At 38.6% G+C, this 23,054-nt stretch overlaps 2 protein-coding genes across 2 annotated transcripts in view; one reads left to right on the forward strand and one right to left on the reverse strand.

Annotated features, from left to right (window-relative positions):
• TMLHE (trimethyllysine hydroxylase, epsilon) overlaps positions 1 to 17,771 on the reverse strand; it is a 116,150-nt gene extending 98,379 nt beyond the window's left edge. The window contains exon 1 of the mRNA XM_025373149.1: positions 17,602 to 17,771. The gene's annotated coding sequence lies outside the window, so the exon portion shown is untranslated. The remainder of the gene's footprint in view (positions 1 to 17,601) is intronic.
• Positions 17,114 to 23,054, forward strand: part of SPRY3 (sprouty RTK signaling antagonist 3) — a 130,961-nt gene continuing 125,020 nt past the window's right edge. The window contains exon 1 of the mRNA XM_025373151.1: positions 17,114 to 17,457. The gene's annotated coding sequence lies outside the window, so the exon portion shown is untranslated. The remainder of the gene's footprint in view (positions 17,458 to 23,054) is intronic.

Raw genomic sequence — 23,054 nt, forward strand, 5'->3', positions numbered from 1 at the left:
GTCAATTTTGGAATAAGTGCGATGTGGTGTTGATTTGGGGTGGACAGTTCTAAAGATGTCTATTAGGTTTGCTTGGTGCAGAGTTGAGTTCAATTCCTGGATATCTTTGTTAACTTTCTGTCTTGTTGATGTGTCTAATATTATTGTTGTTATTTCTTTCTCTTGCTTCATTGCCCTAGCCAGAACTACCAACACTATGTTGAATAGGAGTGATGAGAGAGGGCATCCCTGTCTTGTTCCAGTTTTCAAAAGGAATGCTTCCAGTTTTTGCCCATTCAGTATGATATTGGCTGTGGGTTTGTCATAAACAGTGGGGCGTTAAAGTCTCCCATTATTATTGTATGGGAGTCCAAGTCTCTTTGTAAGTCTCTAAGGACTTGGTTTATGAATCTGGGTGCTCCTGTATTGGCTGCATATATATTTAGGATAGTTATGTCCTCCTGTTGAATTGATCCCTTTACCATTATGTAATGGCCTCATTCGTCTCTTTTGATCTTTGTTAGTTTAAAGTCTGTTTTATCAGAGACTAGGATTGCAACCCCTGCCTTTTTCTATTTTCCATTTGCTTGGTAGATCTTCCTCCATCCCTTTATTTTGAGCCTATGTGTGTCTCTGTATGTGAGATGGATCTCCTGAATATAGCAAACTGATGGGTCTTGACTCTTTATCCAATTTGCCAGTCTGTGTCTTTTAATTGGACCATTTAGTCCATTTACAATTAAGGTTAATATTGTTATGTGTGAACTTGATCCTGTCATTGTGATATTAGCTGGTTATTTTGCTCGTTAGTTGATGCATTTTCTTCCTAGCATTGATGGTCTTTACATTTTGGCATGTTTTTGCAATGGCTGGTACTGGTTGTTCCTTTCCATGTTTAGGGCTTCCTTCAAGATCTCTTGTAGGGCAGGCCTGGTGGTGACAAAATCTCTAAGCATTTGCTTGTCTGTAAAGGATTTTATTTCTCCTTCACTTATGAAACTTAGTTTGGCTGGATATGAAATTCTGGGTTGAAAATGCTTTTCTTTAAGAATGTTGAATATTGGCCCCCACTCTCTTCTGGCTTGTAGAGTTTCTGCTGAGAGATCTGCTGTTAGTCTGATGGGCTTCCCTTTGTGGGTAACCCAACCTTTCTCTCTGGCTGCCCTTAAGTTTTTTTCCTTCATTTCAACTTTGGTGAATCTGACAATTATGTGTCTTAGAGTTGCTCTTCTCGAGGACTATCTTTGTGGTGTTCTCTGTATTTCCTGAATTTGCATGTTGGCCTGCCTTACTAGGTTGGGGAAGTTCTCCTGGATAATATCCTGTAGAGTGTTTTCCAACTTGGTTCCATTCTCCCTGTCACTTTCAGGCACACCAATCAGATGCAGATTTAGTCTTTTCACATAATCCCATATTTCTTGGAGGCTTTGTTCATTTCCTTTTACTCTTTTTTCTCTAGACTTCTCTTCTTGCTTCATTTCATTCATTTGATCTTCAATTACTGATAATCTTTTTTCCAGTTGATTTGAGTCGGTTACTGAAGCCTGTGCATTTGTAACATAGTTCTCGTGTCATGGTTTTCATCTCTATCCATTCGTTTATGGACTTCTCTGCATTGCTTATTCTAGTTATCCATTCTTCCATTCTTTTTTCAAGGTTTTTAGTTTCTTTGTGCTGGGTACGTAGTTCCTCCTTTAGCTCTGAGAAATTTGATTGACTGAAGCCATCTTCTCTCAACTCGTCAAAGTCATTCTCCATCCAGCTTTGTTCTGTTGCTGGCGATGAGCTGCATTCCTTTGGAGGGGGAGATGCACTCTGATTTTTTGAATTTCCAGCTTTTCTGCACTGCTTTTTCCCCATCTTTGTGGTTTTATCTGCCTTTGGTCTTTGATGATGATGAGATACTGATGGGATTTTGGTGTGGGTGTCCTTTCTGTTTGTTAGTTTTCCTTCTAACATTCAGGACCCTCAGCTGCAGGTCTGTTGGATTTTGCTTGAGGTCCACTCCAGACCCTGTTTCCCTGGGTATCAGCAGCGGAGGTTGCAGAAGATAGAATATTGCTGAACAGCAAGTGTTGCTGTATGATTCTTGCTCTGGAAGCTTTGTCTCAGAGGTGTACCCAGCCATGCAAGGTGCGAGGTGTCAGTCTGCACCTAGTGGGGGATGTCTCCCAGTTAGGCTACTCAGGGGTCAGGGACCCACTTGAGCAGGCAGTCTGTCCGTTCTCAGATCTCAACCTCTGTGCTGGGAGAACCACTGCTCTCTTCAAAGCTGTCAGACAGGGACATTTACATCTGCAGAGGTTTCTGCTGCTTTTTGTTTAGCTATGCCCTGTCCCCAAAGGTGGAGTCTACAGAGGCAGGCAGGCCTCCTTGAGCTGTGGTAGGCTCCACTCAGTTCGAGCTTCTGGGTGGCTTTGTTTACCTACTTAAGCCTCAGCAATGGTGCATGCCCCTCCCACAGCCTCGCTTCCGCCTTGCAGTTAGATCTCAGATTGCTGTGCTAGCAATGAGGGAGCTCAGTGGGCGTGGGACCCTCCAGACCAGGAGTGGGATATAATCTCCTGGTGGGCCGTTTGCTAAGACCCTTGGTAAAGCGCAGTATTAGGGTGGGAGTTACCCGATTTTCCAGGTGGTGTGTGTTTCAGTTTCCCTTGGCTAGGAAAAGGAATTTCCTTCCCCTTGCACTTCCCAGGTGAGGAGATGCCTCACACTGCTTCAGCTCTCACTGGTTAGGCTGTACCCACTGACCAGCACCGACTATCTGACACACCCCAGTGAGATGAACTCGGTACCTCAGTTGAAAATACAGAAATCACCCATCTTCTGTGTCACTCATGCTGGGACCTGGAAGCTGGAGCTGTTCCTACTTGGCCATCTTGGGCACCCCCGGCTCAGTGTTTCTTAAGCATTTTTTACCTAAGCTAATACAAGTTGAGTATCCCAAATTCAAAAATCCAAAATCTGAAACTTTTTGAGCACTGACAGATGCTCAAAGGACATACTCACTGGAGAATTTTAGATTTTGGATTTTGGGATTAAAGATGCTCAACTGGTAAGTATATAATGCAAATATTCCAAAAAAAGTATCTGAAACACTTCTGGTGCCAAGCATTTCAGATAAGGAATACTCAACCTGTACATTCTTCAAAATAAAATCCTTTTCAAAAAAAAAAAAAGATGCCATCATTGTTATAGAAAAAGGCATGAAAGCCATAAAGCCCCAAACAATAAACTTCTGTTGCAGAAAACTGTGTCCAGATGTTGTACATGACTTCATAGACTTATGACAGAGCCAATCAAGTTAATCATGAAATAGATTGCACATATGGCAAAAACAGGTGGAAGAGTCAAGAGTTTCAAGACAGGAATATTGGAAAAGTCCAAGAACTAATAGATACCATGCCACAGGAATTTAAAAATTTTTAAATGACGACTTGATGGAGATGAGTGCTTCCGAAACAGTGCCAGATGATGAGGAAGAAGATGTAGATGAAGCAGTGCCAGACAAGAAATTGACACTAGACAATACGGAAGAAGGGTTCTGATTATTCAAGACTGCTTTTTTATTTTTTACAATATGGACTTTTCTATGATATGGGCACTGAAACTAAAGCAAATGGTAGAAGAATTGGTACCATACAGGAAAATTTTTAGAGAAATGATAAACAAAAAAGACAGACAGAAATTATGATGTTTTTCTGTAGTTACAATGAGTGTTCCTGTCTCTCCTGCCTCCCATTCCACCTCCTCCACCCCTCCCACCTCTGCCACTCCTGAGACAGTGAGGTCAACTCCTCCTAGTCCTCCTTCTCAGCCTTCTCATCTTCACATAAGAATACAGTATATAATACATATAACATAAAAGCATGTGTTAATTGACTGTTTATGTTATCAGTGAGGCTTCCAGTCAATATTAGGCTATTAGTAGTTAAGTTTGGGGGAATAAAAAATTACACATGGATTTTCGACTGTGCAAGAGTCAGAAGCCCTAACCCCCACACTGTTCAAGAGTTAACTGTACTTCCATATTATACAAACTCTTCCTGAGAACAAATAAAGAGAAAACACTCCCATACTCATGTTTAAGGCAAGTATAATGTTTAAATCAAAATCAAACCAAGACAACACACTTACAGACCAATCTCACTCACAAACATGCTTGTCAAGAACACAAACAAAATATATTAGCAGAGCAAATCCAAGAAAAAAATTAAAGACATGAATCATCATGTTCAAGGTTGCTTAAATTTTAGAAAATATATTATAGAATTCAACAAATTAATAGGTGATACAGGCAAAATACACTAACTTCAATATGTACAGAAAAAAAATAGATAATATATCCATTCACAATATTTAAAAAGTCTCTTAGTAAATTAGGCATAGAATGAAACTTCCTTAGCCTGTTAAGGGGTATGGAAACATAACAAACATACTTTAAAATAAGATATAAAAGCATTTCCATTTATATATTGACAGTGAGACAAAAATTGATACAACCATGTTGAAAATGAGTTTGATGTTTTTTTATCTAGTAGAGTTGAGGATATGCATATACTTTATCCTAAAGTAGTGGTTTTCAACAGGCATCTTGCCACCATCAACAGGCATCTTGCCATATCTAGGGAGTGTGTTGGAAATGTGTATGGGGCAGGTTGGTTATCACAATGATTGAAGGGGAATTATTGACATTGACATTTAGTGGCATCAGAGATATTAGGCATCCTGAAGTGTTCAGGACAGTCCCAGGCAATAGAGAATCCTGCCTAAACTTTTTAATATTAACCTTGACATGCCTACAAATGAAAAACCTGTTTATAATTACCAGAGGCCAGAACCTACCTCCTTTTGTTACATATAAACATGGTATTTTTGCATGAATTTACTATATACTGAATTTTCTAGGAGTAAATCTACCAAGTAGATTGAGAGAATAGTATATTTTCTTTTGTTCAGAAATTTATCCAAGATTATTGTTTTAGAAAATCATGTCACCAATGATAATTACACTTTGTGGTATTATATTTGTAGCTGTCACATTCATGGCAATCAGTGTATAGATGTAAATATTTGGCCTCTTCAGGTAGTCATGTTTCAGCATTTACACATTTAAATACATCATTATAAATTACTTGCATTTAATTTTTCCTTTAAATTCCAGTTAGGACATTGTGCTCATATTTTAAATATGTGTATAGGTAGGTTATGTTATCTATGAATTTCACTTCTTCACTTCTGGTTAATAAAGAAATTGGTACAAAATATTTGTTACAAAAAGGGAACTGGTAGAGTTTTTCAAGATGGCTGACTAGAGGCACAAGACACTTGACTCCACCACAAAGAACTAATCAACTGGGAACGACCAACATCACAGCTGACAAAAGTTGCAATACTGGTTGAAGCAAACGAGAGACCAGCCTAAAATTTAACAGAGTAATCTACTGCATGAGACAGCTATACTGGGCTTTAAATAAGGTCCTACATATCCCTGGGGGTCTCCAAGTCTGTGCACATGCTCAGGAGAAACTGAAGAGTGCCTCACTTATCTACTAGACTTTGCCTAAATGTGAGGTGTTATACAGCAGGAAGTAATAGCGAAGGTAATTTCTAAACTGTGTAAATCTGGAATGCATGCCCCAGCCCACACATAGATACTTTTAGCAAACTGTGGAACCCTCCTCATTGGCAGAAGGTGTTTAAGCATAACATATGAACAATCATTGGATGACCACTAAAATATGGCCCAGCAGTTACCCCCTGGAAGCTAGCATAATAACAACAACAATCAAAACCTGAGTAAAAGCATCAGAGGCCACACCCTGTGGGGGAGGCCAGAAGGCAGTGGAATAGCAAAATGCTAAAAGAAAAAAACCCCAAATTTTCAACTAAGAATTCTATATCCAGCAAAATGATCCTTCAAAAATGAATGTGAAATAAAGAAATTCCACAATACACAAAGACAGAGAATTCATTGCTAACAGACCTACCCTACAAAAAATACTAAAGTAAGTTCTTCAGCTAAAAGGAAATGACACCAGATGGTAACTTGAATCCATAGGAGGAAATAAAGAGGATTAGTAAAGGTAATTATATAAGTAAACATAAAAGAGAAAATACATACTTTTCTTACTTTCTTTTAAAGGAAAACTACATAAAACAATATTTTTAAAACTGTGTTGTTGAGCTTATAACATATTAAGATGTAAAATATACTGTATTAATAGCACAAAGAATAGGTGGAGAAAACTTCCCTGTGTTGCTGAATTAAATTATTATTAATCTAAAGTAGGTTATTTCAAGTTGACATACATATTGTAATCCCCAGAGCATTCAATAAAAAAGCTCTAGAAATTACAGTAAAAACATCAAAAAAGGATTTAAATGGTACACAAGAAATTAGCTATATAACATAAAAGAAGGTAATAAAGGAGAAACAGAGGAACGAAGAAGTCAAGAAACAATGAAATAAATGAATAAAGCCAGATGTACATCTGTAAGTATAAATGGGTTAAACAGTCCAATCAAAACATAAACATTGTGAGATGGGATGAAAAACACACTCCAAGGATATGCCAACTACAATAATGGAAAGACACACACACTTTAAATGTGAAGACATAAATAGGTTAAAAGAATAAAAGAATGAAAAAATCATATAAAATAAAGGGCAACCATAAAAGAGCTGGAGTGGTTAGACTGGTATCTAATATCAGACAAAACAGACTTTAAGAAAAAAATGCTACAGAAAAAGATGGACATTTTATAGTGATGAAAGGGTCTATTCATCAGGAAGATATATAATTATAAACATACACACATGTGACAACAAAACTCTCCCCAACTAATTCTATGAAGCTAGTCTCTGACATCAAACAAAACAAATACATTATAAGAAAAGAAGCCTACAATTCAACTTCCCTTATGAATACAAATGCAAAATTCCTTAACAAGATGTTAGCAAATCAAATTCACCAGTATTTCAAAAAGGATTGTATATCATGACAAAAAGAGATTTATTCCAGGAAGGCAAGTTTCGTTTAACACCCCCAAATTAAAGTAATACCCTATGTTACATTAGTTAATAATGTATCGTGTAGAATAAAGAACAAAAACCACATGATCATTTCTATAGATGCAGATAAACCATCTGACAAAATCTAACACTCATTCATGATCAAACATAAAAACTCAACCAATTAGTAAAACTTCCTCAACCTGATAAAGAACATCTACAAAATATGCACAGCTAACATCACATTTAGTGATGAAGGACTGAATATTTCCCCTAAGACCAGAAAAAAAACAAAGATGTTCACTCCTGTCATTCCTATTCAACACTATACTGGAGATGCTAGCCAGGGGAATTAGGCAAGGAAAAGAAGTAAAAGGTATTCAGGCTGGGGAAAAAAAGCAAAACTGTCCTTGACATAATCCTGAATGAGAAAACCCTAAGGAATATACCCACACACTCACATGCACACGTACACATGGACACGTACATACACAATATTAAAACTAATAATTCTACTCAAAGTTACAGGATACCAAATCAATATGTACAAAGGCAATTTGTATTTCTATACACTTGCAAAAAATCATAAAGTGATATTATAAAAATAATTCACAACAGTACCAAAAATTAAAATATTTGGGAATAAATTTAACAAAAAAAGTGAAAGATTTTTACACTGAAAACTACAAAACATTGTTGAGGAAAATTAAAGAAGATCTGAATAAATTGAGAGGTATTTCAAGTTCATGGATTGAAAAATCCAATACTGTTAGTTGGCAGTTCACCCCAAATTGATGTATAGATTCAGTGCAATCTCTACCAAAATCAAAGCAGAGGCTGGGCATGATGGTTCATGCCTATAATCCCAGTGTTTTGGGAGGCCAAGGCAGGAGGATGGCTTAAGCCCAGGAGTTTGAGACCAGCCTGGGCAAAATAGGGAGACCATATCTCTACAAAAATATTGTTAAAATAGCGAGGCATAGTGGTGCACACCTGTAGTCCCAGGTACTCAGGAGACTGAGGTGGGAGGATCATTTGAACCTGGGAGGTTGAGGCTGCAATGAGCTGCAATTGTGTCATTGCACTCCAGCCTGAGCAACAGAGCAAGACCCTGTCTAAGAAGGAAGGAAGGAAGGAAGGAAGGAAGGAAGGAAGGAAGGAAGGAAGGAGGGAGGGAGGGAGGGAGGGAGGGAGGGAGGGAAGCAAGGAAGGAAGGAAGGAAGGAAGGAAGGAAGGAAGAAAGAAATTGACAAGATGATCCTCATATTTATATGGAAATGGAAAGAAACCAGAATATCCAAAACAATGTTGAAAAAGAAGAACAGAATTTGAGGATTCACCCTTCTCAATTTAAATACATATTACCATGCCACAATAGTCAAGACAGTAGGGACTGGCATAAAAATAGAAATATAAACTAACGGAACACAATTGAGAGTTCAGCTATAAACCCTTATATTTATGGTCGATTGGTTTTCAAAAAAGGTTCCAAGGCAATTCAACAGGAAAAGGTTAGTTTTTCAACAAATGATGATAGTACAACTGGATATCCATATGCAAAAGATTAATGAAGACCTTCACCTTACACCATATACAAAATAACTCAGAATTAATCAAAGACATAAATGAAAGAGGTAAAACTATAAAACTTTTAGAAATATAGGAAAACCTTCATGATATTGGGTTAGGCAAAGAATTATTAGATACAACACCAACAAACACAATTGACAAAAGAAAAAAGATAACTTGGATTTTATCAAAAATAAAGAACTGACAGCCCCTCTGCCACTGCCATTGTAGCAGCTCTGTCCTTGCTGCCCTCAGACTGGGGAAGGAATAAAGAGCCTGAGGGATTTACTTGCACCTCTAACATGCCACAGTTGCCATACAGAATAGAGCCAAGTCTCTCATCTCTGTGAGCCTCCAACCCCCTGGTCTTCACCAAGCAGGGCCCCTGGCTTGGGCCCACAGAACAACTGCCCTACCTGCTGGCTGAACATTCCCATTGTCAGTGGTTTTGTGTTGCTCTGGGGTAGAGCTCCCAGAGGCAAATGAAATGCCCTTTGAGACTGCTACTGCAGTGGTACTGCCCTTGCTGCCCTTGGATTGGGGAAGGAACAAACACCCTGAATGTTGTACTCATACCTCCATCATGCCACAGCCAACCAAAGGAGAAGAGGCTGGTCTGTCTTCCCTGTGAGCTCCCTTCTCCCTCTCCCCATTCATCACCAGGCAGGGCCCCCTGGCTCAGGCCCACAATGCAGCCACTCCACCCCAGGATGAATGCTCCAAATGATAGTATCTCTGCATTTCTCTGGAGTGGAGACCCAAAAGACAAGTGAAAGGCCCTCTGCAATTGCCACTGCCAAGGTCCCTGCCCCTGCTTCTCCCAAGCTGGGGAGGGAACACAAAGTCTGAGTTCACCCAAAGGCTGCATGTGAAGCCCAAGAGTGTCAAGCCAAGCTCTGCAGCCAGCATTCAAGTGGGAGAGGAGCCCACACCCTCAGAGCACTAAGAGGGAGTATGGCTGCAAACACAAGGAAATAGAGGAGTCACATGGCTGAGCAAGAGCCTAATGGCCATTATACTTAAGCACCATCTACTGGATCACAGCCCAAATTTTGACACCAAAAATACTTAGTTAATATATCCCTCTGTGAAACCAAGGATGAGAATTCAGCTACAAATAAAGACCCGCACAAAGCACCAGCACTCTGATAATGTCCGGAAATGAGATCAACTAACTATACTCAAATTACACCACAATTAAAGAAACATTAGCCCACACAGAGGAGAAAGAACCAGCACAAGAACGCTGACAACTCACAAAGCCAGAGTGTCAATTTTTTCCTCCAAACAACACTAGTTCCCCAGCAAGGATTCTTAACCAGGCTGAAATGGCTAAAATGGCAGATACAGAATTCAGAATGTGGATAGGAATTAAGATCATTTGAGATCCATGAGAAAGTGGAAACTGAATCCAAGGAATTTAAGGATTACAGAAACACAATACAGGAGCTGAAAGATGAAATGGTCATTTTAAGAAAGAACCAAACTCATATGATAGAGCTGAAAAACATACTACTGTCCAAGAAAATTTCCCAAACCTCACTAGAAAGGCCAACATTCAAATTTAGGAAATTCAGAGAACCACTGCAATAACTATACAAGAGGACCATCCCCAAGACACATAGTCATCAGATGCTCCATCAGGCTAACAGCAGACCTTTCAGCAGAAATCTTGCAAGTCAAGAGAGATTGGGGGCCTAGATTCAGCATTCTTAAAGAAAACAAACTACAACCAAGAATTTCATATCCAGCCAAACTAAGCTTCATAAGTAAAGGAGAAATAAGATCTTTTTTTAGACAAGCAAATGCTAAGGGAAGTCATTACCATCAGACCTGCCTTACAAGAGGTCCTTAAAGGGAGTGCTAAATATGGAAACAAAAGACCATTACTGGCCACCACAAAAAAACACTTAAATACATAGACCACTGACACTATAAAGCAACCACACGATCAAGTGTACATAATAACTAGCTAACAACATGATGCCAGGATCAAATCTGCACATATCAATATTAATCTTAAGTGTAAATGGCTAAATGCCAAAATTAAAAGGTATCCAAGTGGCGAGTTGGATAAAGAAGCAAGACCCAGTGGTATGCTGTCTTCAAGAGTCCCATCTCACATACAATGACACCCATAGGCTCAAAGTAAATGGATGAAGAAAAACCTACAAAGCAAACAAAGAACAAAAAAAAAGCAGGGATACTATTTTAATTTCAGACAAAATAGACATTGAACCAACAATGACGAAAAAAGGCAAAGAAGGACATTACAAATGGTAAAGAGTCAACAAGAAGACTTAACTATCCTAAATATATATGCAACCAACACAGGAGCACCCAGATTCATAAAACCAGTTTTCAGAGACCTATGAAGAAACTTAGATAACTGTAAAATAATAGTGGGAGATTTCAATACCCCACTGACAGTATTAGACAGATCCTCGAGGCAGAAAACTAACAAAGATATTTGGGACCTGAACTCAATATTTGATCAAGTGGAGCTAACAGACATCTACACAACAATCCACCTGAAAACAACAGACTATACATTCTTCACATCTGCAAATAGCACATACTCTATCGACCACACAGTCAGCCATAAGACAATTATCAGCAAATTAAAACCAACAACAACAAAAATCATACCAGCCACATTCTCTGATCACAGCACAATAAAAATAGAAATCTATACCAAGAAGATTGGTCAAAACTGTAAAATTACACGGAAATTAAACAACCTACTCCTGAATGACTTTTGAGTAAACAATGAAATTAAGTCAGATATCAATAAATTCTTGGAAACTAATGACAACAAAGATACAACATATCAGAATCTCTGAGACACAGCTAAAACAGTATCAAGAGGAAAGATTATAAGATTCAATGATTTAAAAAAATCAATGAAATCAATGAGACTGGTTTCTTTAAAGAATAAATAAGATGGACTGCTAGCTAGACTAACAAAGAAAAAAAGAGAAGACATAAGTAATCAAAAATGAAAATGATAAAGGGGACATCATCACCAACCCCACAGAAATACCAAAAAAAAAAACAAAACAAAACATCAGAGACTATTATGAACACCTTTCTGCACACAAACTAGAAAACCTAGAATAAACTGATAAATTACTGGAACATACAACCTCCTAAGACTGAACCAGGAAGAAATTCAAACCCTGAGCAGACCACTAACAAGTTCCAAAATTGAATCAGTAATGAAAAGCCTACAAACGAAAAAAACGCAGTTACAGAAGGATTCATAGCTGAATTCTACTAGACATAAAAGAAGAGCTGGTACCATTCCTATTGAAACTATCCCAAAGAATTGAGGAGGGACTCCTTCCTAACTCCTTCTTTGAGGCCAGTAGCATGCTGATACTAAAACCTGGCAAAGACACCACAACAAAGGAAAACTTCAGGCCAATATCCGTGAAGAATGTAGCATGCCAAAAAGCTAATTCACCAAGATCAAGCAGGGTTTATCCCTGGGATGCAAGGTTGGTTCAATGTTTGCAAATCAATAAATGTTATTAATCACATAAACGAAACTAAAAACAAAAACCACATGTTCATTTCAACAGATGCAGAAAAGGCTTTTGATAAATTTCAGTATCCATTCATATTAAAAACTCTCAACAAACTAGGCACTGAAGGAACATACCTCAAAATAATAAGAGCTATCTATGACAAACCCCCAGCCAACATATACTGAATGAGCAAAACTGGAAGCATTCTCCCTGAGAACTGGAACAAGACAAGGATGCCCACTGTCAACATAGTATGGGAAGTCTTGGCCAGAGCAATCAGGCAAAAGAAAGAAATAAAAGGCACTCAAATAGGAAGAAAGGAAGTCAAACTATCTCTGTTTGCAGACAATATGATTTTATGCATAGAAAACCCCATAGTCTCTGACAAAAATCTCCAAGATCATATCAACAACTTCAGCAAAGTTTCAGGCTACAAAATCAATGTGCAAAAATCAGTAGCATTTCTATACATCAATAATGTCCAAGCTGAGAACCAAATAAAGAATGCAATCCCATTCACAATAGCCATAAAAAGAATAAAATACCTGAGAATACAGCTAACCTGGGAGATGAAAGATATCTGCAATGAGAATTACAAAACACTGCTGAAAGAAATCAGAGATGATACAAACAAATGAAAAATAATTCCATGCTCGTGGATAGGAAGAATCAATATTGTTAAAATAGCCATACCGCTCAAAGCATTTTATAGATTCAATGCTATTCTTATCAAACTACCAATGACATTCTTCACATAATTAAAATAATATTATTCTAAAATTCATATGGAACCAAAAAGGAGCCCAAATAGCCAAAGAAATCTTAAGCAAAAATACATACCTGGAAGCATCACATTACTTGACTTCAAACTATACAAGGCTACAGTAACCAAAAGAGCATGGTACTGGTACAACAACAGACATATAGACCAATGGAACAAAATGGAGAGCCCAGAAATAAAGTTGTGTGCCTACAGCCATCTGATCTTTGACACTGACAAAAACAAGTAATAGGGTAAATACTCCCTATTCAACAAATGGTGCTAGGATTGCTGGTTGCTGTGTGTAGAAGATAGAAACCAGACCCCTTCTTTACACCATATACAAAAATCAACCCAAAATGGATTAGACTTAAATGTAACAACTAAAACCATAAAAACCCTTGAAGAAGACCTAGACAATACCATTCTAGACATGGGCCCTGTCAAATATTTCATGACAAAGACATCAAAAGCAACGGCAACAATAACAAAAATTGATAAATAGCACCTAGTTAAACTGAAGGACTTCTGTACAGCAAAAGAAACTATCAATAGAGTAAATAGACAACACATAGAATGGGAGAAAATATTTGCAAACTAGGCATCTGACAAAGTGCTAATATCTAGACTCTATAAGGCACTTAAATTAACAAGCAAAAACCAAACAACCTCATTAAAAAGTGGGCAAAGGATACGAATAGACACTTTTCAAAAGAAGACATACATGTGGTCAATAAGCATATGTAAAAATGCTCAACATCACTAATCAATGAAAACCACAATGAAATACCATCTTACACCAGTCAGGATGACTATTATTAAAAAGTCAAAAATAACAGATGTTGAATGTTGCAAAGAAAAGGGAACACTTATACACTGCTGCTGGGAATGTCAGTTAGTTCAGCCACTGTGGGAAGCAGTTTGACAATTCCTCAAAGAACTTAAGACAGAACTACCATTTGACCCAGTCATCCATTATTGGGTATATACCCAAAGAAATATAAATCATTCTGCCATAAAGACACATGCATGCATATGTTCTTCACAGCACTACTGACAACAGCAACAACATGGAGTCAACCTAAATGCCCATCAATGGTATATGGGATAAAGAAAATTTGGTACATATACACCATGGAATACTATGCAGCCATAAAAAGAATGAGATCATGTCCTTGGCAGCAACATAGATGGAGTTGGAGGCCATTATTCTAAGCAAAGTAACACAGGAACAGAAAATCAAACACTACATGTTCTCATTTATAAATGGGAGCTAATGTTGAGTACACATGGACACAAACAAGGGGACAACAGACACTGGGGTCTACTTGAGGATGGAGGTTAGGAGGAGGGTGAGGATCAAAAAACTACCTATTGGGTACTATGCTTATTGCCTGTGTGATGAAATAATATGTACGCCACACCCCTGTGACACACAATTTATCTATAGAACCAACTGGCCCTGTACCTCTGAAACTAAAATAAAAGTAAAATAAGTAAAAACTTTTGTTCTTCAACATACGATAGTAAGAAAATGAAAAGACAAACCATACACTTGGAGAAAATATTTTCAAACTACATATCTGATAAAGGACTTATATATAAGCAACTCTTACATCTCAATAGTAAGGAAACAACCTAATCAGAAATGGGCAATATATGTGAGGAGACATTTCTCCAAAGAACATATACAAATATCTAACAATCAAATAAAAAGATGCTCAATTAGCCATTAGGGAAATGCAAATCTAAATCACAATGAGATACTACTCCACACCCACAAGAATAGCTACACATTTGAAAAAAAAAAAACGGGGAAATAACAAAAGTGGTGATGATGTGAAGAAATACGTTGCTAGTAGTTCATATAAATCTAACAACTGTAAAATAGTACAGCCCCTTGGGAAAACAGTTTGGCAGAAAATTAAACATACAGTTATAATATGACCAAGTAATTCCACTCATAGGTGTTTAACCAAGAGAATTGAAAATGAACGTCCACCCAAAAACTTGTACACAAATGTTTATAGCAGCTTTATTCACAATAGCCAAAAGATAGAAACAATCCAAGTGTCCATCAACTGATGACTAGATAGACAAAATGTAGTATACTGATGCAATGGAATATCACTCAGCTATAAAAAGGAATGAAGTATTTATATATGCCACAACATTAATAAACTTTGGAGACATTATTTAGATGAAATTTTCAGGATAGGCAAATCCATAGGCACAGAATGTAGATTACTGGTTGTCTGATGCTGGGAGTGGTAATGAAGACTGACTGCAAATGGTCAAGGAAGATGTCACTGATGTGATGCAAGTGTTCTAAAATTAGATTGTAGTGATGGTTGCACCACCCAATAAATTTATAAAATCACTTTAAATACATGAATTTTAGGGCACGCTAATTATCCTAAACATGTTTTTAAACACATTCAGCATCAAGAAAACAAAAGAGAACATTCATCTCTTTACTTTGCCAATGTATTAGGGATCACACAGAGGTCATTAGGCTGTTTGTTGTTGTTGCTGTGGTGGTGGTGGTGGTGGTGACAGTAAGGGTTGTGGTTTTCTCATGAGAGTCGAAGGTCAAGCAACCATTTGGTCTTTTAAAATAAAAATTTTAAAATCAATTAAAAAAGAATGTTGCTGGCTTGAAATCTGGAGTGGCCATAGGGGCAAAGAGAAGTGGATGGATTTTTTAAATATTCAAGATGTAGAAGTGACAAGATTTTGTAGTGGTTAGATATAGGGAGTGGGGAAAGGTGAGGAGGCCTCAGACTGAGTATGCTTAAAGTTGAATTCCTGTTGTCCTCCCGAACTGGCTGTCCTCCCGTGCTGCCAATCTCAGTGAATGGATCAGCATCCTGGCACAGAGTTGACATTCATTGATTGCCTTTGGAGTGAACGAACAGAGTATGATGAAGAGAGTAAAAATAGGGCTAAACGAGGCAGACATCAGGTCCTGCCAAATAGCCAGTAGAAAACTCACCCTTAAGGTTGGCTCAGTAGATGTCCAGCACAATTTTCTTCTCACTTTTCAAACCATTTGGGGAATCATGAGGTCTTTCTCTCGTCCAGAAGAACACTCACCTACATATCAGTCACTCCTTCCCTAGAAGCTACAGGTATGGAGCAGGCTGAGTTCTTTCAAGGGTTTCTTATCCTGTAAATCTTTACACAGGGCAATGGCAGGTGCATGTACAGCCCATATGAGCATGGGGGATGCTTAGTGTTAGAGAAAGGGGACCACAGTGGTGCCCAACTGATGGATCTGCATTCTGTTTTGCTCCAAGCAGGAAGAGACTCTTCCCAACAAAGAGGTTTATTAATCTAGGGGTCCCCCTCCCACCCCTTGGAGGCAGAAAACACAGCTGTCAGAAATATTGTAAACACCAAGTGATCTGCTTGGCTGGTTTTACTGCTGTTCCCAGGGTTGACAAGCAGAAATACAGAACAAATGGTGGTTCCTGAAACAGACGCCAAAACAAGGAAGTGATCTGTTCCAGTCCAAGCTTCCAAGAAATAAAGAACTAGGTGGGGCACGCTAAACAAGCCCCCAGACTCAACCACCGCAGTAAACATTCCGTTCATCACACTGTTTATGAGATAAAGTATAAGATTTTTAAGCCTTATGATAAATAACCATACTTAATGTCTTGGGGTGGTTGTGACAATTATAGTATTTTGCATAATATATGGTCACAAGTATCATTATCACCAGTTCCTTAATGAGGAGAAACCAGAAGTTGACACCAAAATGTTGATCCATAATGTTTATAGGCCTTTCTCTTTATAGTTAACTTAAGTAAAATAAAGTGTATGTAATTTTTACTACAGTGTGTCCTGAAAGGGCAAACCAAGCTACAAGCAACACTAAAAGACTACTGCATGGGAGTGGATTATGAAGGTGTTTCTTAAATATGAGAGCTCAAGTTTTGCTTTCAGCGACTGAGTTAAAGCACCCAACTTGTTTATCATGAGACTTTTGCTAGGCAGTGTACTATGTCCACTCAACACATATAATTTTAGGCAATCATCTGGTTAAAATGTTTAATAGTATGGCATTCAGAAACACATTCTTTAGAGTTGACATTCAATTAATGGTTTGAATGTCGTTTCCAGGGCAGTCAGGAGTATTTAAAGGCTTTTCCATTGTTTTCGGAAGAGAAAGAAAACTTCCTAGCCTAACTTACCCAGTGCCTTGCTTCAGAGGGGCAGACAAAGGGTAAAATCTGGGCAGAGAACATTAGTTGATATGAGAACGAAAGAAAGTGCTGCAAGATCTCGTAGACAGCTGAGTTCCACCTTCCACTCTACTGCCGAACAAAGTGAGGCAGGGAGAGGGCAGGGACTCGCTGAAAGCTAAACACCAAGTCAGTGACAGATCCAGGGCTGTAAAGTTCGACCGAGATTGAAACAATGTACACTGGGCGTCAGTCCCAACGCCAGCTTGCTCCAGCTCTTCCAGCTCTTCCTGAGCGCTGGGCCCATCTGGCCTCACGCTGATCTCCGGGCAGACTCTGTAGCGCAACTGGCACAGATCGTGACGACAGCCCTGCGGCAAGGCAGGAGTGGCCTTCTCCTCCGCCAGGGTTAAGGTGAGTACCACCGCCCTTGGGCCCAGCAGCCCGGGTGAGAGCCTCCGCCGCCCACTGCGACAGGCCTGAAAGCCAGCGCCTGGGCAAATCCACCCGCAGCACCCATCGGGACACCCCTTCCCTGACCCACGGGACGGAACCCACCTGTGCTGGAGGTCGTGACTCCTAACTTCGCAGAGTGGGCAGAATTCCAAGCAAGGAGAGCCTCGGGAGGCAGCCTTTCACCCGCCTTTTGCCTTTTCACCCCCAAAACCGTCGACCCGACGCTCCCCTCCCCCAGCCCGCTCGGGCCCAGCGGAGAGCCTCTAGGCCCCGCCCCACTCCTTCCGGCTGTGCGGGGTGGGTGCCTCTGGCGCCCGGGACTTCGCCCGGTGCTAGGGCGTCACTCTCCCATTCTGAAGGATTGGGCCGGGGCAGTCAATTGCCTTTATTAAACAGATTTGAAGCCATAGGTGCTTCTATTTATGGTGGTTTATCAAGGTTTACTAGAACTAAAATTCTACTACCTTTCCACCACTTTCTTGACTTTATGGTCGTCATATACCGCTCGTTACTCCCATCGATTCAGCTGAGCATCTTGAACCCAGGGTCCAGATACAGTGCTATGTACAGTGAGCACTAGAAGGGAATACCCATTAGGAACGAAAAATGCATATATACTAAAAATGGGAAATTGTGCAGGATTATATTGATTCGAGATTAAAAGTGTTAATCTAATGTCAAAAAAGCAATAAAGGAATTGGTTTGTAGAAGTCAGGATCAACAAAAGAGGAAAAAGCCTCCACACCTTTGCTCTGGAATTCCTTCTGCCATGAATGCTCTTACCCCGCACTTGTTTATTTGGAAAACGGCTACTCGTTATTTTTGACTCAATTTAGATAGTACCTCCTCTGTGAAGCCTTCCCTATCTTTCCCAAATAAGTTTGTATTCTTCTTTTCCCTGGGTCCAGTATGCTCAATGGATCTCCTACAGACCTCATGAGTACCACTTATTCTAGATTATAATTTCTCTTTCTGCATGTCATTGTCCTCTAATGAATAAGTAGCTTCTTGAGAGTAGAAAACTTGTATTTTTCATATTTGTTCTCCAAGCACAGTCTAAAATGTCTATATATTTAATAAATATTTGTTGAAAAATTTCTGGAACCAGAGTGTAAGCAAAAGGACATATCCAGAGTATGAATGTAACATAAAGAGGAAAAATTAAATACAATGAGAATCTAGATTTAGTCTGACTGGTATTCGTTCATGCAATAAACATTAATGAGTGCCTACTGTATGCCAGGCACTGCACTAAGCTCTGCACTAAGCTCTGGGTGTAAAATGATAAACAAAGTCCAGATATAGTCCATGCCCTTATGCCCTTATGTTTAAAGAACAAATTGGAGTTGGCCAGGCAAATGGGAAAACGAAAAAAGTTTTAGGCAGAAACAACAGCATGATCCAATGTCCTGTAATAGGAAGATCATAACTGTAGCAATTAGAGTGAATGATCTCACTAAAGGTAAGCTGAAATCAACACAAAGTACTCAGAAAAGGCAAGAGTTTGATAGACAACACCTGTTTGTTTGAGTCAGTAAAAGAAGCAAGTTTCCTTAATAATAGTAACCAACATTTATAAAATGTGCACTATATGCTAAACACTAGGCTAAGTGTTTTATATCAAACACTTAAGGTAGATGATATTATTTCTACTTTAAGGATAAGGCAACCGAGGCACAGATAGGTTAAGCAATTTTCACCAGGATCACATGGCAGTTAAATTTTAGAGCTGAGATTCAAACCTAGGTAATCTGGTTCCAGACTCTAGGGAGCCTGGATATTTTACTTTTAATAAAATATAAATTTTGCTTGTAATAAAATAAAAGTCAGATATTTTACTGTTTCCTCTGTGTGTGTGTGTGTGCGCGTGTGTGTGTGTGTGTGTAGCAGGTCACATGGTGTATGGCACAGAGTGGAACTTCTTAATATTTTTGGAATGAATGAATAGCTGAATAAAAGCAATAGGTACAAATGTGCTAGAAAACAAAATAGAAAAAAACAATAGTATCTGGGTCTTTTTATGTTCCCGCCACACCAGCTATTCCTAGAACACACCAAACTTGTTCTTGTTCTGCTTCCAAAATATAATCTGCTCATGCATTTGTCCCTCACTGTACTGCTAACATTCAGGACCAGAGTTTGGCTTTTTTTTTTTTTTTTTTTTTGGTGAAGGGTCAGCTGGTAAATACTTTAGGCTTTTTGAGTCACATACAGTCTCTGTCTCCAAGTATTAAATTCTGCTTTCATAGAGTGAAAGAAGTCACAGACAATACCTAAATGAATGAATGTAGGTATGTTCCAATAAAAGTTTATTTACAAAAACAGGCAAAAGGCAGGATTTGCCCTGTGGACAGTAATTTTTAGACCCTTGCTCTAGGCCAAATTATCACCATCTCTTGCATAGACTACTGTATTAAATGATGTCTGAGAGTCATCATCTTTGACTAACATCTATACCTTGGTTTTATCAGCATCTCAGTGAAGCTTTAATGATCTCTAATCATATTCATAACCTTGAGTTCTTGAAATGTGGTTAAAACTATGTGTTAATTGTGATTTTGAACTTTGATTTATCAAAGATGGTCTTTAAAAGAACTAACTACTAGTGATCTTTGAAAGAATTAAAAAATAAGGAAGATTTATAATGAAAGTAGTGACTTTAGCCAGAAAATAAATATTCTGGACACAGTGCAATGTTGAATTTGGCTGAAACTTTGGTCTATGACAAGAATTCTGCCATGTACCCTAAACAGAAACAAATAAATGCTAAAACTTTGCAGAAATCATCTAGACCATACAAAATTTTCCTCACCTACTCATGGACAAAAATTTGGTAAAGCTGAAGGGTATATTAATTTGTGTCTGGGGTTATGAACATTTCTGACTCTGGGGATATGAACATTTCTGACTCTCAACAGAAATGTGATTCAGCATAAACTTAGTAACCTATATAATTAATTTTGCAGTGAAGAAGTATTAGTTATTACTCGCTAGTTAAAAGTTATCAAAACCTACCTGAAACTAACAAGCCAAAGAGAGAAATTTATGGGAAGATAATAAGGTGTTTCACAGAACTCAAGAAGGATTGGAACAATCAAAACTTTTAAAAAGGCAAGGTATAGTTAGGTCTCAAGAATTGTCAAAAACAAGGATTCCAATGACATTGACTCTATCATTCTTTTACCCCTATTCTTCCCTGCACATTTATCTGCGCGCGCTCTCTCTCTCTCTCTGTCTCTCTCTCTGTCTCTCTGTCTCTCTCTCTCTCTCTCTCTCTCTCTCTCTCTCTCGCCCTCGCTCCCTCCCTTGCTTTCCTCCCCACTCCTCTCAAGCTCTTTTTGTTTCCCAAGTCCATGTAACAGTAGATATGGTTACGGACACCTTCCTAGATTTTCATATTACAGATTCAACCACTGAAGAGAGACACTAAGCCAGATCAGGTCCTCTGAAAAGCAGATGCCGAGATGGAGTTACAAATCTAGAGATCTATCGTGGGTAATGGCTGGCAAGATAAAGAGGAGATTACAGTACAGCTCTATGGAAGTCTCAACCACCCCAACAGAGATTGCTAATTAGAGAAATCCTGCATTAGACAGAATTCTTGTGCTCAGAGATTGGCTGCAGATGCCTGGGAAGGGAATGACCTTGGATCAAATGATGCAAAAATATCCCAAAAGTGCTCCAGCTGGAGACTGTTAGCTGACTCCACTCCTCATAGTAGGTTTTCCCTTGAAAGATCTGAGAGGCACTTCCTGGTTGCCATAGACCTTTATGGTCCTATCTCCATAAATCTATGAGGGATTTATTGGCCAAGTTTGAGTCTGGTGGCCACCCAAAACCAATCAACTGTAGCTAGGTGAGCAATGTCACATATACCAAAGGATAATTTTCTCAGTTTTCCTGGGGCTGAGGAATTCTCCTGTAATGTGCTAAAACCACAACAGTCCAGGGCAAACTAGGATGGTTAGTTATTTTAGTAGTACCCATGTTGATAGGGGTGGGAAAGTTAAAACCGTCACATAATATCCTACTATATAAACAATTGTACTTTACTGCATTTATGGAGGAAATTCTATGTATAGTGGTTTTATTGGATTAGGAGAATTTATAAAGGTCTCAGAAGAATCCCCTTGAAGATGACAAAAGTTTCATACTTTATTTCTTGCATGCTGATTCTCTTGTGCATTTATACATTCTTCCTCCATCTAGAATGCGCTTCTCACAGCAACCTCTCTCCCCTCACCCTTGTCCTCACTGTTAGAAATGCTTCTTGCCCATTTCTCTGGTTTCCACATGGAATTATTTATCTAAATTAAGATTAAACCACATAATAAATGTCAAGCACCTATCATAGGACATGGCATAAAATAGGGGCTTGTATCAGCCAAGGTTCTTAGTTGCATGCAACAAAAGCTGAATCTGACTGATTTAAGCGGGAAAAAAAAGTTATGTTGGGAATGACACTAGACCAGCACTCCTGCCGTTAGAAAAATCATAAAACTGCATAAAATGTGCAAGGAAACTGTTTAAAGATATTGAGCAATAGTCAGCACATGATTATGATCCCCAGGAAAAGAGAAACTCACAAATTAAGCCCCAAGACTGCCTCAGCTCTTTGCCTGGTGACTATTTTCTGATCCCAGCATCAAGAGCTAGATTCCAAGCTGAGCTTGCAGTCTCATTGAATGAAGGAGGCAAAGATCAGAGCTCAGGGTAGTGGAAGCAGCTGAAATCTATGGAGCAAGGCATTAGAGAAGATAATCTGTGCAGATGTTGGGATGAGTAAACATATGTCTTAGGGTTTCCAGCAAAACTTTAAAAAGAGGAGGAGTTATAGAACTTCTTGGTTTCAAGACTTACTATGAAACTACACTTATCAAAACAGTGTGGTACTAGAGTAAGAAATAACAAATAAGTCAATAAAATAGCTCAGAATCCAGTAATAAACCTACATATATTATGGTCATATATTTCTTTGGTTTTAACCTTCTATTTTGAAATAATTATCAATTCACAGGAAGTTTCCAAAAAAATACAGGGAGGACCTCGTGTACCCTTTACACAATTTCCTCCAATGGTAAAATCTTGCCTAACGCTGGTACAGTATCAATCCAGGAAACCGACATTGGTAAAATCCACAGAGCATATTTGAATTTTACCAGTTACACGTGCATATGTGTGTGTGTAGTTCTACAAAATATTATCATATGTGTAACTTTGTATAATGACCACCACAATTAAAATATAGAACATTTCCATTGCCACAAGCTTTCTCATTGTTGCACTTTTATAGCCACACTCACTTCCCTTTCTCCTTCTCAACACCTGGCAACCATTAATATGTTCTCCATCTCTATAACTTTGTCATTTCAAGAATGCTATGTTAATGGAGTTAGGCAATATGTAACCTTTTGGGAGTGGCTTTTTTCTACTCAGCTTAACTCCCTTTAGATCCAGCTAAGTTGTGTGTGTCGATAGTTGATTCTTTTTTATTGTTGAGTGGTATTTCATGGTATGTATGTATCAGAGTTTGTTCAACCAATAACCCACTGAAG

The sequence above is a fragment of the Theropithecus gelada genome, chromosome X (genome assembly GCF_003255815.1).
Source record: "Theropithecus gelada isolate Dixy chromosome X, Tgel_1.0, whole genome shotgun sequence".
Classification (NCBI taxonomy): Eukaryota; Metazoa; Chordata; class Mammalia; order Primates; family Cercopithecidae; genus Theropithecus; species Theropithecus gelada.